Below are 20,140 nucleotides of genomic sequence, written 5' to 3' on the forward strand. Positions count from 1 at the left end.
CGGCGGTGGGATTCGAATCCACCATCTCCTGAATCCAAGCTCACAGCTACGTGACCCTAACCACATGGCCAATTAGCTCGGTCATGTTTTTCTACCAACCCAGATTTCACCCGAAGCTTCATTAGGGAAGCCACGGAACTCGCCTTGTAGGATGGCGAGCTACTATGTGTATGCATTATCCAGTTTTTGTGGTCAAGAAAACGCGTAACTTTCAAGAGAAATTCATTTTTTGTTTATTCAGAATATCAGCCATCGACTTCTACGGACTTCGCCCAACTTTCAGGTAAGTTATAAATTTATTGCCAGAATAACTGCTAGTCTTTTGAGGCAAACCGTTCGTCGAGTCATTTTCCAACTTCCTCGAAATTGCTGAAGTGCTACTCTGCGAGCGTGTGCCCCATTGATGCAAAGAGGTGATAGTCAGATGATGCCAGGTCGGGGCAGTACTGCGGGTGCGGAAGGATGTCCCGTCCAAGCGATTTAAAGGTGTCTTTCAGTGGTTTTGCTGTGTGAGATGGCGCATTGTCGTGTAATAAAATCACTTTGTCCGCCTCTGTGGTGTAGTGGTTAGCGTGATTAGCTGCCACCCCCGGAGGCCCGGGTTCGATTCCCGGCTCTGCCACGAAATTTGAAAAGTGGTATTAGGGCTGGAACGGGGTCCACTCAGCCTCGGGAGGTCAACTGAGTAGAGGTGGGTTCGATTCCCACCTCAGCCATCCTGGAAGTGGTTTTCCGTGGTTTCCCACTTCTACTCCAGGCGAATGCCGAGATGGTACCTAACATAAGGCCACGGCCGCTTCCTTCCCTCTTCCTTTCCTATCCCTTCCAATCTTCCCATCCCTCCACAAGGCCCCTGTTCAGCATAGCAGATGAGGCTGCCTGGGCGAAGTACTGGTCATTCTCCCCAGTTGTATCCCCGACCAAGAGTCTGAAGCTCCGGGACACTGCCCTTGAGGCGGTAGAGGTGGGATCCCTCGCTGTGTCTGAGGGAAAAGCCGACCCTGGAGGGTAAACAGATGATGATGATGATGATGATGAATAAAATCACTTTGCCATGTCTTCTGGCCCATTCCGACCGTCTTTCGATCAATGCGTGATTTAAATTAATAATTTGTTGGTGATAGCGTTGTGCATTAACGGTTTCGCCGGCTTCAAGAGTTCATAAGACACAATACCGCTCTGGTCCCACCAGACACACAGTGTTTAAATTGTCGAAACTATGTCTCACATGTTCTAATCGATGGACCGTGTTCACCATATGTTTCTACCAGCAAACGATGAATTCACACAGCCTTTTTTCTTTTGATTAAAGAAGAAAAGCAATGCTCGCCGCAAGTGTTCTTTTTCAGGCACAAACGTCAACATGATCACTGAACGATACAACACAGACGCTAGTATTTGGTGGACTCAACTTGCGTGTGTTGGTTGGTTAGTGTCAGACGAACAAACTGACCCATGTTTCAAATTCATACGCTGCGTACTGTTCGCTGGCGCCATCTCTTAGTGAAACCGGAAAAGACTTATGCATACACCTGGTATACATTGCTAAGGCTGAGTTCACGACATTTCGGATCCTGGACCAGACTTCGTGAAAGAAGAAAAAATAAAACTCGGTGATTGTTTATCTAGTATAATAACAACCACTATATCTTGACACTACTTACCAGAAGTTTTGAAGCAATCCTCGATATCCCTAGCATTTCTCTCGGACCTTGGACGCCTGACTTTCAATGCCCACTCACTCTATTGTCCCTCTTTGGCAGGTCCTGTCTCTCTTTGAAAAGGTTTGTTGAAGTCTGCACCGTCGCTGAGCAACAAAACTGGACGGCATTGTTGTTATGCACGTCATGCGGGTGCCAGGCAGTGTCACCTCTATGGCATAGGTAGCTGATTCAGTGCAGGGTATGTGAGAGCCTCACTCATTGTTTGTAAAGGCGACCTTGCTTGTATACCTTTCTCAGTGAGGAATGTACTTATGTAAAGATAGTGCGCCTTTCGATAGCTCTCCTTGAACTTCTCTCTCCTAGAAATTACTAGATAAAATTGATTTTGTTTAGGGATTTTTTGAACTACCCGTTTCGTGATTTGCATCTGTAAACTGCAGTCACCGGAATAGTTATTGTGAATTTTTTTTGAATGTAAATTGCATACTACTACTGCCACCACCATTTAAGAAATCTAAAGTTATCTGTCCGTTTCAGTAATTTTAAAAATACTCTCAAAAGACACCCACGTTTTTCATGCCTCTTACGTTTACAGGAAGTGCATCATAAATCCTAGTTCTCTCTGCTGATCGGTGGAAGAGTGTTGGCCTAGTGATACCAACATCACGGATTCGAAATGGTCTGAGATAGTCGGATTTGTGAAGGGCGGAAAAAGTCCCATTCGGCACTCTACGTCGAACAGTGTCAGCATGTAAAATATATCGCGTGACACATTCGGTGTTTACCAGACAAAATGAATTCAAACTCAGTGATAGGTTACCTAGTAAGAGTTCGAATTCATCGAAATTGACCCAAAGGCAGCCCATGTGATGTTAAAAGTACAAAATACCTGCACGCAGTAGCTGAGGCCATGTGATTACTCCTCAGAGAGCTGTTACGGCTACGATGAAAGAAGGCAGGGCTTGGACTAGGGAAGGAAGCGACCTCGGCCTTAATTCAGGTATAACCCCAGCAGGGGTGAAGCGTGAATTCAAGACAAAGGCATGCACAATTCAATTATATTAATTTCTTCGCAAATTAGATTATAACTAAATATAATTTTAATATGGTAATTTAATCTTCGTTATTTCTTTCTTAATCTGTTTACCCTCCGTTGCTGGTTTTTCCCTCGGACTCAGCGAGGGATCCCTCCTCTACCGCCTCAACGGCGATGTCCTGGAGTGCGAGACTTAGGGTCGGGGACACAAGTGGGCAGGAGGACCAGTACCTAGCCCAGGTGGCCTCACCTGCTATGCTGAACAGGGACCTTGTGCGTGCGATTGGAAGATCGGAAGGGATTGGCAAAGAAAAGGGAAGGAAGTGGCCGTGGCCTTAAATTAGGTACCATCCCGGCATTTGTCTGGAGAAGTGGAAAACCACGGAAACCACTTCGAGGATGGCTGAGGTGGGAAATGAAACCCCTCCCCCTCTAACTCAGTTGACCTCCCGAGGCTGATTGAACCCCATTCCAGCCCTCGTTCCACTTTTCAAATTTCGTGGCAGAGCCGGAAATCTAACCCGGACTTCCGGGAGTGGAAGCTAATCACACTAACAACTACACCACAGAGGCGGATTGTAATTTGATACAGTTTTAATATTGTAATTGTGATATTATTAATTTAATTTTAATATTATAATTATTAATACAACAAAATGCGTTCAGTTTTTAAAAAAAATTGAGCCATAACCTTCAAAACTTCCCGAATTATTTAAACGTGAAATCCAGCTGCCGCTCTTTCTTTTTCTTTTTTTCACTAACTTGTCAATTATCGCATCATAAAAGGCTGTGATCCCCCCATTATCACAACGTTACATGAAACTACTAAATTAATTTTTTCACTTAAAATACTACGTACTTTGCATACCAAACGGCAAGTACACTTTGAAGACAGTACTGCAGGATTGTGAAAAGAAAGAAAGAAGTATGGGTTTTCAAATGGAAAATAACAGTGTGTTGTGACAGTCCACAGCATACAGAGAGGGTCATAGCTTTTAAGAGCATAAAACTGAGGGTTTCCCTACCCCCTGTCGTCTCTCACGCCATGGCTTGTTCCTGAGACAGCAAGGTGCTCCCAGGCTTTCAGATGCGCTGTGGTCAAGTGCATGCGATACTTATACTAACTTGCAGTCTAACTTGGGTGTCGTATGTATATTTGCTGGCAGCCTAACCTGACAAACTACGGATATAATTCTAAAATTATGCGAAAAATGCTGTAACAAACAGAGGGTATGTTAGTGCATACTTTGGATGCTCCCCATCTTCGCCACTGAGCCCCAGCATTTGCCTGGTGCAAAAATTGAAAATATTCGGGATTGCCGACGGTTGGGTCGAAACTACTATCTTGCGAATGCGAGCTGACATCTACATGGCCCAAACCACGCAGCTATCCCTCTCGATGATTGTACATTTATTATCATAAATCCTGAATTTTATGCCCGGCATTCTCGGTATTTTAGACTAAACCGTAATAATAAATCTTATCTCCACCTTTAGTTAAAAGAAAATTTATTACAAATTGTAATTCTCCGTCCATGTCCCCATTTCATTCTGTGGCAAATAGACATCTCCCTCTGTATCATAGCCAGGTGATCAAAAACGTTTTGTTCAAGCAAGATGACTCTAAGCGCATCCTATAAGTTGGGTAAAAGTGCCCTTCACTTTCGAACCGCACTGTCGGCAGCCCTGAAGATGGTATTCCGTGGTTTCCCATTTTCATACGAGGCAAATGCTGGGGCTGTACCTTGAACAAGAATTTACTAAACGTCTCAGAGGCTTGCAGACTGAACGCTGAAAGTTACACAATAAATTAACTACAATGAAGCAAGCGATAATTAATTAATACATAGCGAAATCAGATTGTAGAATTAAATCAAACAATAATAAAAGTTTCAACAATAGTAATAATACTATGTGGAAGAATCTATTTAAGTTTTAGGTGGTGAAGAGGTGCATATACCTTTCTGCAGACACTTGTTATGTGGTCATTCCAATTTAATGTGTAATTCATGGCAAGGCCTATGTTTCTTACAGACTTCTGAAAAGCTAGGCCTATAGCTTCAATACACAGCATCAGAGTAGGCAGGTGTGTGATATTAAGTGTATTTAATCGCCTAAACTGTCCAATTATGATTGCTTGCGTTTTCTTCGGGTTAATTAACCCTTTCCCGCCCGCGTTTTCACTCCTCTTATCCCCAAGTTTCAACCTATTATTTAGCAAAAACTGAAACAGACCGTATTGTTTCAGAAAAAGTTAAATACAGTAAAAACTATTGAACACAATTAATTCAAATTTTCAATAACATTAGAAAATATACCATCACATCCATTTCTCTCTTTATTGAGTCATAATATGTTTTTCACCCCCCCCCCCCTCGTGATACTCGACACAGAGACAGTCTGCATTTGTCACATTCCCATGTTGTCTGAATCCCTCAAAACCAACAATCGCGTGATTTTGGAAGTGGAATGATGCCCATGTATATAAGATTTTATTTCATCTGGGCAAGTGTCTTCCCATTCTGTTTTTATCTTATCGGAATGCGACTGTTTGAAGGCTGCATTGTTATATGCGCAATAGGCTATGTCACTGAATAATTTTTCTCCTCCTAACATACGTAAAAACAATCTCTTTCCCCTAATACCCTTTCCGAATTATGCGCAGGTTCAGCATCATCCATTTAATCATTCGGAGTAACGAAACGTAATATTTGTGTTACCTGAATTGCCGTCGCATCGCCATCAGGTCCGATTTATCGATAATCGTTTTCATTCATATCACTGTTATCACTAAATTTATCTTCGTTGATATATTATTCACTCATTAAAAATTCACCTGCACCCCTACTCAAGGATTCTGTGTCACTTTTTTTTGCCCATATTCAGCTAAGATTCAATATAAGCGATATTTAATCCCGCCATGTTTACGAACGAAACAGCTGACCCGCGCTCGCGGAAGTTCAAGACCGTTGCCTAGGCAACGTCAAGACAGATTATCTCTCTTCCTTTATTCCCTTAGACTTGTAGATTGTTCATAAATGCCTTATAAACACTTCACTGATGAGAAAAATAAAAAATTATCGCACAGATCGCAGACGAATGCAGATAATGCAGCCGGGCGCTTTCGGGAGCTAAGGACCGGAAGGCTAAATGAACAGTCGGGCGCTTTCGGGCGTTAAGGGCCGGAAAGGGTTAATAGGCAATTCTCTTTTTCAGAGGAGCGAATTTAATTTAAATGGAGTTCATTTGGTGGATTGCATTGTCAATGTCGGAGACTTTAAATTGTGAGTATATCTGAAGATTGTCGGCATAAAGGTGAGAGTTACAGTCATTCAGCTGAGAAGAAATGTCGTTCATATAGATAAAGAAATAAAGAGGTCCAAGAAAAGACCCTTGAGGAACGCCAGATAGCTTAGTCCTTCATTCTCTAGTCGTCGGGTTTGATACAACTCGCTGTCGTTTATTTTTGTAGTCCCTCGTGTCCTCCGCAAGAGAACATAGCACATAGCACATGAACAGTGGCAACGGTACATTCTGCGGAACTCGGTAGGAAACGTTTACTGAATCGCTTGATGCACCGCACGACCACTAAGGCCTTAGGAAAGGGTGTTGGCGAACAATGATGGATACAACCGCTGCATTTGCCTGGTGTGAGAATGAGAAAAACCTCCTTCATGATTGCCTACGGTAGGATTTGAACCCACCATCTCCTAAATTAAAGCTAACAGCTATGTCACCAAAATCGCTTAGTCAGCTCGTTCTGTTTCGTAATATTTCGAGTAGGTTCGTATTTTCCATGTCCGTTAGTACAATGCATAAATCTAGTCGAGCCGTTTAATTCTTAAACAAATCGAGAGTGGTTTTCAGAAATTTTATTTCATAGCATTGTTCCATATAGTGAGCTATGAACCTGCTCCCTTCTCCCTTTATTGTGTTCTCCGCTTGATTTGTTCGTTTACTATAATAAACACATTGTTCCTTCTCTCTTGGCAACAGTTTAGAGTTTTTTGAAAGAACTAAACCGGATCGTTTTTGCCTACAATACTTGGCATGTGTGTACGTCTGTATGGTTTTCTATACAGTAGCCATATCAAACACACATATTTGTATATAAAAATATATCGTTCCATTATGCAAATCCCGACAATAAAAAGTGTACAGTGCTTCCCTATTCATCACGTAATATAACACCAAACATTCCCTAATTTATTAATGTGAGCATGCATTTGGCTGTATGTATATTTCACGAAACTCCTTTGGCTATAAATTAAATAAACGTTACTAAATTGAATGTGATTCACATCACAGTTTTATGGGGAAATATAAAAATATACATTCACACACACATACACACGGGCGTTCCTATAATTTGTGCATGGGTGTTTGATGATAACGTTTAGTTTATAAAGCAAATATCGCAGGTTTACGAGCTTAGCCTGCCGAATTAATTGCCAAAGACCTGTATGAAGCTTGATATTTAAAAACTGAATAAAAAACTAACAACCTGCAACGAGTTTAAAAAATGATGGTGGCAGGAACCCATCCGGTGCGATCGATGTATTCATTGTTTCCCTGACCGTACACCGTCAAACGCAAGCGGGGAGCTTCTCAGCAAACTAAAGAGCAATAAAACACACGTATTGAACAGAGAAATTAAATTATCAGTAATTAAAGTCAGTTATTCTCAGCTCTGATAACAACATTGAAACTTCCCTTCCTTTGGTAGCCTTCATATCGGGTTTAACAAAATCCATTATTCAGACTTCTAGGGAAGACAGAAGAAACCAAAACAGATATACTTGTCTAATTACCACACGTCGGTAACTGATAATTGAGGTACTATTGTGATGTGGTTGGGAATTGCATCCTTTACAAAACAGTGGCCTCCTGCTGCAATACACACACACTATTACGACGTACCATTACCTGTCGAACACGTTCGGAGATATTAGGCATGTGTTGTAGAGAGTTCGCAGGTGCAAACCTCCAAGTGATGAGCTGTTCCTCCTATTCAATTGGAGTCTCATACACTAGGCTTTTCCAGTGCCCCCTACACAGAAAATTCAAGCGGAATTAGATCGGGAGAAAGAGTAGGCCATGCTGATGGAACAGTTTTTGTGAAAGATTAAATTGTAATGTAATAGTTTCATTCTCAATCTCGTAAAAAAAAAAAGAACCTTTGTCATTATTCGTCCCCATGCATTAAAAAGCAGATTGTTACTACAATAAAGTACAGTCCTATAAATAAGATAGTGGTAATTAGTGGTGTCTTTTGGCTTTCTGTTGTTTCATTGACATTCGGTATTGTTCTCTTTATTGACAATGCATGTGATCTGGAAAGCCAAACAATAGAAAATAGCGGTTTCTGAAGACGAGTTGACAAGATAATTTCGTAGAACTTGCAAAGTCTAACTTGAATGCATTAGTCAAAAGCACTTGGAATGGGTGTTACATTGCACTTTTTGGAGAATGTCGAGAGTTTTGAGGAACAGTTCTTCATCTGGCATCTTTGCCTCTTATGTAGATATAGTGGTCCTTTCCATCAAAAAATACATCATCGAATGGCTTGCTAATGAAACCGTATTTTCAAACTGTCGCATGCTGACATACGTTAATAATATTCATCTCCTGGCAACAGATTCTGTGATATTGTCAGACTGATTTGTAATATACGACCCATAGGTACGTGCCTAGTGGCAGCAAATTTTAACTAGTACTATTTTAATGTAGACTAAAGGTGTGACAAACAGTTATTTTTGTGTAACTGCTATATCTGTCACTGCTACAATAAAATAACTGTGAAAAGTAACAGTTGAAAATAGCGTCCAACGTTACTCACCTTTTACTGGTCACGGCTTCAAGCTTGTCTCCTTACAGCTTTGTTCTGAAGTCCCATTCATTCACTCCCACATGCGCGAACGTATCACTACACAGTTACAAGTCGGTGCAGCAAAACACGCATTCCTATTTGCTATAAAGGTAACGAGAGGCAGACAACGGACGAAATGTGAAGACAACATAGTGTCTTTTCTGAAATCCAGAGGAATGAGTTTGACAACACCCCGATCAAGAATGGAAGACAAGAAAACATGATCATCTGTCTGCCAAACGTCGACACAAACCGGTACAAGAGGATCGATTAAAATGAACTAATGTTATCTATAATATCAATATGGAAAGTTAGCATAATAATTTATTTGCCGTACAAGAAAAAATATACGAGTGAAACTAATAATAATAATAATAATAATAATAATAATAATAATAATAATAATAATAATAATAATAATAGTCTAATAATAATAATAATAATAATAATATTATTATTATAATGTAGGTAGCCCTGCGCGATGTCTGAGTCAACGATTACCCCTGAGCAGGTGAATATGTCATAACAGTTTACACTTTAGTTAACAGATGATAGCAGCAACTTAAACAAATACACTGTCTAAACTCCTGTAACCACTTTTTAATTAACGACGACTTGGAACCTGACATTTTCGGCATACTTCATAGTGTACAGCAAATAGTTTAATAATTTAATATTAAGCTATTTGTGTATAGTGCACTATTACACTCAGTTTCAAGGCCGTCCCGCTAGGTGCGCTGGGAATCAATGTCTTGCGATATCTCGCAGAATGGCACGTATTCTCTATAGTGTATTTGGTAATAGGCATAACAAAAATAATAATAGTGTATAGTGTATAATAGTGTATTTGACTTAAAAGAATCTCCTACGAAAGCGCTCTCACTTGGAAGAGATGCGTACTATCTGAACTCTGAAGGTCATATTCTGTGTCTGTAAGCTGCTACTATAGTGACAGTACCCACTTCCCAGTTACTGTTTTCACTAGTACGTTATTCTGTTGTCGTTACTCGGTAACCTGTTATTTTTGTCCTCGTTAGATTTGTAACAGTTACACACATGTAACTGTGACAAAGTAACTGCTACGTTATTTTTCAGCCATGGACTTACGTTTCTCGACAACGGGTACATGGAAAGACGCTTTTATAATGTTTGGGTAGAACGCGTATATCGCCGAGAGTATTTAACTTACGATTATGTTTAATGTCTCAATTGACAGATAAAAGATGAGGCTACCTGTTGAAAAAAAAAAATGAAAATCTGAAACGTATTCATGTGCTAAACATGTGACGCCAGAAGATGGCGCTATGTTTACTCGCGCGCTCAGTTGGAGGTTAGCTGTTGTTGTGAATACATCGTGATCAGTTGTATAGAATAACAAATGGAAAATAACGATTTGATTAGGATTCAGGAAAAACGTGTAAAAGCAACAGTTGAAACGAGAAAAGTGAATGATGAAGGAATGGACGAAATGAAACGAAAGGAACATAATAGGCGTTACGATACTATGAGAAACTGAAACAGCCAAAACAATTGAATAAGTGAGTCTAAGAAACCCTCAAAACCCTGCGACCGTTACAAGAGTGACAGCCCACCGCCAATTTTTTGTTATGCCTATTACCAAATACACTATAGGGAATACGATCCATTCTGCGAGATATCGCAAGACATTGATTCCCAGCGCACTTAGCGGGACGGCCTTGAAACTGAGTGTAGTAGTGCACTATACACAAATAGCTTAATATTAAATTATTCAACTATTTGCTATACACTATGAAGTATGCCGAAAATGTCAGGTTCTAAGTCGTCGTTAACTAAAAAGTGGTTACAGGAGTTTCCCCATTTCACATAAAATGGTAAAGTTATATTCTGTGTCGTTCGCAGCAAAGAGGCGACTGAAACTTGTTATATATGCAAAATAAACTTAGTTCTTAATTGATGTCTATTAAAATACGTAAAATTGGAGCTGCCTAAAAAATATTTTATAACATATTTTAGAGTCTATTTTAGGCAGCTAAAATAACATTTAAGCACCTAAAAATCCGAGGTATAATAATCACTAGTAATCTAGTAATCAGAAACATGCAAATGTTTTTGTGCTGGTTGTAAGTGTAGAGTGTTGTCTGAATATAAAGAGAAACGTGTTGGAACAAACAAAAACACCCAGTCCGCGACCAGGATAATTAATTAATTAAAATTCCCGATCCCGTCGGGAATCAAATTTGAATCAATTCTGAATCGAAGGCCTCAAAGCTGACCATCCAGCCAAGAATTCAGATAAAACGAAATCATTATTGAGTTTCATTATTTCTATCAGTTTTAAAGTACAACTTTTGTAGTTTCAATCCTGCCGCCTGTTGTTTAAAGTCGGGCCGGCAGGTGCGCCACTGTCAACATGTCTCTCACTTTAGTATGGGAGAACACGGAAGTGTCCAGTATTGTCTACAGTGTATTTGCTAATACTCGCAGCATTATTTTTGTAAGCTTGGAACAATTACATTTAAAAGTTATTTGCTTAATTTTTCGTTATTTATTTCAAGAGTTTGCTGCCGTCAGTGTGAGTTAAATCTATGATGGCCAGTTTATTTTCTTCTTAAAGTTATCAGTTTCTGAATAATCTGTTTTTGTGTAATTTTAAATTTACTTGTACGGTGTACCACATTCTGTAGTTATTGCAGTTACTTGTCCATTGTTGTTCTTGTCGTGGAGGGGGCGCATGCTATCATGGCAGGTCTATCAAAAACTAACAGCTCTGCCTTAATGCCAGTTCGTTAGTGTTCCGCTTTTACCCTTACAGGGCACTGCAGTCGGAATGTTTAAACTGGAAGACAACTGGAAAGGTACAATAACGATATAGTTATACAGAGACTCGTAAACACGAACGTGGCGTTGAGTATCATGCATCATTAAGAACACGCGGCTGATAACCAGATCTTTCCTCGATCTCGAAGTAAGCAATATTATCAACGGCACTTGGAAGCAAATACTTCCGGAACTAACGATCAAGGAATCGTTTTTAAGGTTTTGTCGTAGAGTAAAAAAAAGGAATTCTTTTGCTGTAATTTTTTATTGACACATTTATTTTTTATGGCTGTTCGCTTGTTGCATGACAGTCAATATGTTTGTCTTTCTTTGTATTTACATTTCATTTTTTTTGTCGTATCCTCATTCGTTTAATATTGCCTTGATAGAAGGCGCTTTGATTGATTTGTATGCCTCCGATTATATAGCGTTGACCGAGCTCGATAGCTGCAGTCGCTTAAGTGCGGCCAGTATCCAGTATTCGGGAGATACTAGGTTCGAACCCCACTGTCGGCAGCCCTGAAAATGGTTTTCCGTGGTTTCCCAATTTTCACACCAGGCAAATGCTGGGGCTGTACCTTAATTAAGGCCACGGCCGCTTCCTTCCCACTCCTAGCCCCTTCCTGCCCCATCGTCGCCATAAGACCTATCTGTGTTGGTGCGACGTAAAGCAACTAGCAAAAAAAAAAAAAAAAAAAAAAAAATGTATATAGCGTTGAACTTACATTCACACATAACTCGGCGAGGAAATCGTGTCGGTGTTTGTTGCCACCAAAATGAGAGGAAAAAGTAGGAAACATTTTTAAGTAGTAGTACTTTACCTTGAGGCTATCGATGAGGTAGCATTAACACACAGCTTACTGGTGCTCCCGCTGTCTTGCCTCGCCATTAACTGTGTTTAGAGGAACTTGTCACGCGTTTATTTTTCAGTTAGGATATATTCCCACTGCCTAACATAGCACAGAAAGTTATAAGTTTAAATATTGTACTTCCCATCGTAGTATCTTTCCGTGGACTCGGAAGGCAGTAATACCAACTTCTACTGATAATCATCCTTGATATTCAAGGGAATATTTAGTTTTCACAATGGCATTGTTTATTCCTAGTTTATTTCATCCTAGATATTTTTTTCCGAAGGGTTTCCTTTCCAACTTCTGCTATACTGGTGTCCAAAATTTAAGACATGGGGAACTATTTTTGAAATGAAAATCAATCGAGTGATTATCTGGCGTATAATATAGAAGAATAGGCCTTGGTAGGCTGTTGTTTGTTTTTACTGCAAAGAAAAATGTTGTAAATAATTTCCTCAACCCAAAAATAGAGGTTCATATGAGCTGTGATTACCCCCAGCGGTCACATACGTCTCACTACGACGTAACATGCGCTGCGCGAGGTGGTTGAAGACTTCTGTTGGATAGCTGATTCCATTCCGTGCGAAAAGCAGTATGAAGCTCTGGAATTGTCCTTGGTGACGACTGGTAGGCTGCAACTCGTCTGCGACGATGGCCTAGATGTTAGGACCCTTTAAACAACAAGCATCATCATGCAACTCGTCTCCCTAATGAACCGCACACCCGACATGTTTGGTACATGTCCAAAGAGCTCCTTCGCCAGTCCATGCGGTGGTTATCTTCATTTATTCATCAGGTTAATTCAATTTTTACATTCATTATCATCCATGAAAATTAAGTCTGGGCCGACCGTGCCTCTGAAAAGTGGCACATGTTGTTGAAGTACCTCGTGTCTCTATATGTGAGGATGATTACCTAGGTGTACTTCCTCTTAAAACAAAAATCACGACCATCACCACTATATCTGAGCAGTAACAGTACCCCTAGGGAAGATTTTTATCTCCGTACTACTTTTTTTTTTGCTACTTGCTTTACGTCGCACCGACACAGATAGGTCTTATGGCGACGATGGGACAAGGAGGGGCTAGGAGTGGGAAGGAAACGGCCGTGGCCTTAATTAAGGTACAGCCCCAGCATTTGCCTGGTGTGAAAATGGGAAACCACGGAAAACCATTTTCAGGGCTGCCGACAGTGGGATTCGAACCTACTATCTCCCGAATACTGGATACTGGCCGCGCTTAAGCGACTGCAGCTATCGAGCTCGGTTCTCCGTACTACTACTACTATTACTAAATGTTTTCATTCCTCCCCTGAAAGGGGAGGCGGGCCTCCTAGACGGTGACAGTCTCTCAGACCAGGAGATTTGTATCGGAGAAGGTGAGACGGTTGGCGGCCGTGGCCTATACTAGGAACTGCCCGGGCATTCGTCTTAGTGCAGGAAAATGGAAAACCGCGGAAAATAATTCTCAGGACAGCCGACAGTGGGAACCAGCCCCTCTCCGTCTCCCGAATACCGAGACGTAGAGCCACGGTAGAGCCGTAGCCACCCCTCCTCTGCTCGGTTGGCCAGTCGGAGTGCAGAGCTGTCGGACCACGGACTAGCCGTGGCACTTGTGGGGCGGGGTCCACTCTGCATCCACCGATCTATGTCTGTACGGCCATTGAACATAATGCCTGTCATATTGATATTCTACAGCCACCCAACTGATCCTGTTCAAGCCGGGCTGAGTGGCTCAGACGGTTAAGGCGCTGGCCTTCTAACCCCAACTTGGCAGGTTCGATCCTGGCTCAGTCCGGTGGTATTTGAAGGTGCTCAAATACGACAGCCTCGTGTCGGTAGATTTACTGGCACGTAAAAGAACTCCTGCGGGACTAAATTCCGGCACCTCGGCGTCTCCGAAGACCGTAAAAGTAGTTAGTGGGACGTAAAACAAATAACATTATTATTATTATTGATCCTGTTCAACGACGTCGGTCCTGTTGGGGAGTTGTTACTCTTCGACGACCTTGTACTGGCCTAGGAAGACAGGGAAACCAGAACTGTGTTGGGTGACGGATTGCGAAGTTTTTAAAATTAATTTTTGCGGATATACCCAGTGTTTCTCTAGAAATCATTTACATTTCGGACAACATGGAATGTCGAATGGACTTTTTCTCTCCATTCAGATATTAGAGTACCTTTGAACCAGCGGTCTTGGAATGCAGAGGCCAACACACTACTACTTTTATCCAGACAGAACACAACAGGAGGAATTTAGAAATAAACACTTGAAATCAGCTACATTTCGTAGCCATGAAGAACTAGTTCAGGTAACTAATCTTATTTTTCTTCTTCAATCTTCATCCTGTATTGGCCCAGGGTCCGCTATTTTAATTTTGGAACGCCAGTTCGCACACTTCGGCGCAAAGGCCATCGATTTTCAAGTCAGCATTCAACATGTGTTTCCTGCGTCGTTTTGATCTGCCACGACAACCATCTTCTTTGACGCTGAGGATAGTGTTCTATGAAGCGCGGATTACACGTCCGAATCACTGGAATCTTCTCTTCCTCCCGTTCTCCTATCCCTTTCAGACCTGAAAGAAAACTGGAGGTGTGAATTTTTGTTTGTACGTCAAGAACTGACTAAAATGCTCCTCAATACACATATTAATAGTTTATTTTACAAAATAAAAACTAACATCCGAAAAACAGGACCCACACAATTGTGCGTATCAAAATTCAAAACCTCGTTGTATCACGTACGATGGTGTAGCTTCAAAATTTACGTTCACTAACCAATGTACACACTTCATTGAATATATTCCGGTATTCAGTAAAGCTTCTAGATTAATATAAACGCAGTAAATAAATACTTACTTTCGGCACTACTGCTTCCTGCCATCTCGCCGATCAACTGTGCTTTTTAAACTCTTCTTCCTTCGCCCTGGCGGTCAAGCGCATACTAAAATCAATTGAAATACACGCCACGTGTCCTGCACAATCACTGCAGTCCGGTGTAGCGCCGAAAAAACATCAAATACGGTCAGGGATAACTAAAATACGAACCCGCACAATTGTGCGTACTCGGTCTGAAAGGGGTATCGGACTCTGTTGTTAGGTACATGATGGAGCAGAATGAATCCCAGTGACAAGCGAGGCATGCGCATGAGCATCATGTCGACATGGAGCTGGGCGGATTTGGTGGTTTGCCAACGTTCAGTTCCATACAGCACGGCTGGGCGTATCATTGTCCGATATGTTTTGGATTTCAGTCGAATCGTCATTTTCTTGTCACCCAAGAGAAGTGTGATCTTCCATCGTAGCCAGGTCGCCTTTACTCTTGCCTGCACATCACGAGCAATACCTCTGTCCCTTTTTAAGTGAGATCCGACGTACCGGAAGCAAGTTGTCTCCTTCGTATCATCGCCGTTTACTTTGATAGAGCCTGCATTGGAAATATTTTCGAAGTACTCTACATTCGGGATCTTTAGACGGAAACTAAACCGGCTGAGATGATCATACCAGGCCTGGCTGGACTTCTGACAGCTTTTCACTGGTGGTATCAGCAAGCAGAACATAGTCTGCATTTTGTTCCAGATCTCGCTTGAGAGTGTCCATGACCAGAACGAAGAGTAGCGGTAAGAGTACCGGCACTGAACCGTGGGGAACTCCTACCTTCACAGGAAAACGTTTTTTACAACTTGTTTTAAGTCGCACCGACACAGATAGGTCTTATGGCGACGATGGGATAGGAAAAGCCTAGGAGCAGGAAGGAATCGGTCGTGGCCTTAATTAAGGCACAGCCCCAGCATTTGCCTGGTATGAAAGTGGGAAATCATGGTAACCATCTTCAAGGCTGCCGACAGTAGGGCTCGAACCCACTCTCTTTCGGATGCAAGCTCAAAGCTGCACGCCCCTAACCGCACGGCCAGGGGAACTTCATGATATTCCAGCAGAATGTTGCACTTTGCTAATGTTGTTGTTGACGTATATCTGTACCCATTTACAAGCAGCCCAGTAATCCCATGGTCGCGCAGTGAATGCCAGATCAGCCCATGGTATACCCGGTCAAATGTTTTCTCCAGATCGAGGAAGTCTATGTGCAGTGGCTTTTTTCTCTTCGCGGTGTTTCTTCAGGAGTTGACGAGTAACAAAAAACGCATCAGTTGTTCTGCGGCCTGTCAGAGCCACGTTGATTGGTGCGCAGATAGACAAGTAAGCGAAGTCGTTCAAAGATCTTTACTGTATGGGATCGAAATTTGAGCACAGTACAGGGTCACCTTTGTTCTTGAATGTAGGTACTGTTGTGCTTGCAGTCAATTCTGTTTGCACGACACCGTAGTCTGCAATGGCATCGAAAAAACCTGCTGGCAAAGCAGAAGCAGTGTTTTTCATGCTTATAATGACACAATATTCTCGTTCAGCTGAGATTTGTGGAAGTGGACCATCGTGCAAAGAGCTATCTAGTATTGGTGGATGGGTTAATTCAGCATTACAATGCTCTTAGACATGCTGTTGCCACTGCTGCAAGATTCCACACTTGTCTTGTAGCCTTTGTTCATGTTCATGTGAGATGCACATGCTGTTCTCAGCCAAAATATGCTCTTTTCAGCCTTATTCGAATACAGCTGCTCGTAGAGGTGTTTGTGGTGCTCAGCTCGAGTAGCTACAACTGCCTTATTTGCTTCTATCGTGATGACAATGTATTTTAATGTCGAAAATGTTTCTTAGCAATCAATCAATCAATCAATCAATCAATCAATCAATCAATCAATCAATCAATCAATCAGTCACTACTGATCTGCATTTAGGGCAGTCGCCCAGGTGGCAGATTCCCTATCTGTTGTTTTCCTAGCGTTTTCATAAATGATTGCAAAGAAATTGGAAATTTATTGAACATCTCCCTTGGTAAGTTATTCCAATCCCTAACTCCCCTTCCTATAAACGAATATTTGCCCCAATTTGTCATCTTGAATTCCAACTTTATCCTCATATTGTTATCTTTCCTACTTTTAAAGACACCATCCAATCTTATTCGTATACTAATGTCATTCCACGCCATCTCTCCGCTGACAGCTCGGAACATACCACTTAGTCGAGCAGGTCGTCTCCTTTCTACCAAGTCTTCCCAGTCCAAACTTTGCAACATTTTTTTAACGCTACTCTTTTGTCGGGAATCGCCCAGAACAAATCGAGCTGCTTTTCTTTGGATTTTTTTTCCACTTCCTGAATCAAGTAAGCAGACAAAGTAGAGGTTCTCGTACTACAAAAAACGTAAACTTAAGCAACTTCCTCAATTGTGCCGAAAGTTGAAGGGCTAAAGGACCCGGGAAGGTTTCAAATTGTGAGTTTTGAATAGATCTATCAAACTAAAGAAACAAATTTCGAACATCACTTGCGGCCTAAATGCAGTTCCAGAAAAAACAGCCTGAAATCGCTTGTTTTTTTACTCCTTTTCTTTTTGATTCAATCCCTAGCCAAATTGTTTACATAATAAATTCTTTCTGTAACCTGTTCCTTGGTTCAATAACCTCAGGCGGTTTTTTTTATTTTTTTGAAAAATATCCACACCGAATGTAGTTATAGTGGCTTAATTAAAACTCTGCATTGACTTACATTAGCGCTCGTAGTGGTGCGTAAGTGAAACAGTGCATTGACTCACATTAGCGCTCGTAGTGGTAGAAAAAGGCAAACTGCTAATCACCGCCGACTTGATGTGTCGCTCTAGCTGGAGCGCAGCGAGGGATCCAGTCGGCCGTGATCTAATCGACCGGATAACGATGATTAAGAAAAAGATTGTAATTTTTAGGAATAAATAAAATTCTCACACTTTATTATATTTTGTTTACCTGAAATTCGTAGCACGTATCCCTGAACCAGTTTTCATACGCCTCTTCATTAATACCGGTAGGTCGGCAGATGCACAGTGGGTCTCGGAGCACAAGTGTCCACGGCTGGACTGTGGTCCAACAGCTCTGCACTCTGGCCGGCCAACCAAACAAAGGAGACGGAAAGGGGTTGGTCCCCACATCGGCTTCCTGACAATGGTTTTCCGTGGTTTTCCATTCTTCTGCACTAAGGGGAATGTCAGGGAGAGTTCCTAGTATAGGCCACGGCCACCACACCCCTCATCTTCTCCACACATCTCCTTCCCCGACCCAAATCTCCCGACCTGAGAGACGGCGTCACCGTCTAGGAGGCCCGCCTCCTCCTTCAAGGGAGGAATGAAATCATGATTAGTGGTAGTAGTAGTAGTAGTTGTAGTGGTGGTGGTGAGCAAAACCATCCCTTGGATACGCGTATTTAGTGTCGTCTCACCATCATACGTCGAGAAGCAAGGCTGGTGAAATGTTATTGCTCAAATGTTAATCACTGACATTTATTTTCCATGTTAATATTCAAAGTGGTTTTAGGGGCGAAACACTACCTTTTTATTACCTTGTGTGGGATGGAGTAGTCTTTAAAACAACATTCATCATGTGGGAGAGTGTGTGAGTTTTTCATTTAACTCTTCCCCAGCGATGCCTCCACGTACGCTCGTATTTGACGAATTGCACGGATGGTCACTTCGTATTTCCCGTGTCTACTGCTGCCTGTCACCCCTAAAAGCGTTTTAAAGCACACCTGTGTGGCTCTTGACACATGTAAGTGGTGTTGAGAAGCTATGTAAAGCCAGTATAATTTAGTGGCCTGCATATGGCCTTTAGACGGATGTACACTCTTTCTGACTTTCAGATGTGAAAATCGAATCGAAGACGATGTTGGCATTATTATTATTATTATTATTATTATTATTATTATTATTATTATTATTATTATTATTTATTTCTTTGAGGGGCTGCCTGGCCGGGCGGTAAAGGCGTGCTTGGTTCGCCCGGAAGGACGTGGGTTCGAATCCCCGTCAGGAAGTCGTAAAATTTAAGAGACGAGATATCCACTTCCGGAGGTGCACATGGCCCTGAGGTTCACTCAGCCTACACGAAAATTGAGTACCAGGTTAATTCCTGGGGGCAAAGGCGGCCGGGCGTAGAGCTAAATACTCTACCCCATCAAGTGCCGAGGTTATGGATAGTGGAAGTCTTTACCTTCCACCCCTCCAAGGGCCTTCATGGTCTGTACGGAGATGATTTTAGCCTACTTTGGACGGCAGTAAACAGTTAACTTGCTGGTTAGTCCTTTTTCTTCTCCCAGAACTTCTCCATCATTTCGCTGTGGTTCCTCTACCTTTCCTCTGACCACATGTTCTTGGACTTATCATTTTGCTTTTCCTGGAACTCCTTGAATTCATCAATTTTAGCTCGAAACATATCTCTGTTAGAGATTTCTTTTGGGGTGATGCCAGCTTCCTCCATGTCCTTTCATGTTTCTTCTAACCATTTATTAGTTGCTTTTAATTTGATGATATAGTCAAAGATTTTTTTTTTTTTTTTTTTTGTTAGTGGACCCTCGTTCATTCTTGTGAGGTGCCCATAAAATTTCAGTCTCCTCTTACGTATGGTGTCTGTGATCTTCTCTGTCTGTCTGTACAGATCTTCATTTCTCCTCTTCCTCCACCATCTTTTCTTTTTGTTCGGGTCCTAAGATTTTTCTCAAAATTTTTCTTTCTTTCTTCTCTATTTCATCCATTTTCCCTTTCCTATTCAGTATCAAATATTCTGAACTGTAAAGTCCCTCTGGCTTGATAACCGTGGCATAGTGTCTGATCTTTGCTCTGTAAGATGATTATTATTATTATTATTATTATTATTATTATTATTATTATTAACTTCTTAGAATAGGAGATTAGGACGTGTACAATTACAATGGCATATCGATATTATCTCATCCACATAGCGGTCTAGAAAGCCAGGAATATCGGGCGAGTTGACCGTGCGGTTAGGGGCGCGCGGCTGTGAGCTTGCATCCGGGAGATAGTGAGTTCAAATACCACTGTGGGCAGCC

This window comes from Anabrus simplex, chromosome 1 (assembly GCF_040414725.1).
Source record: "Anabrus simplex isolate iqAnaSimp1 chromosome 1, ASM4041472v1, whole genome shotgun sequence".
NCBI lineage: Eukaryota > Metazoa > Arthropoda > Insecta > Orthoptera > Tettigoniidae > Anabrus > Anabrus simplex.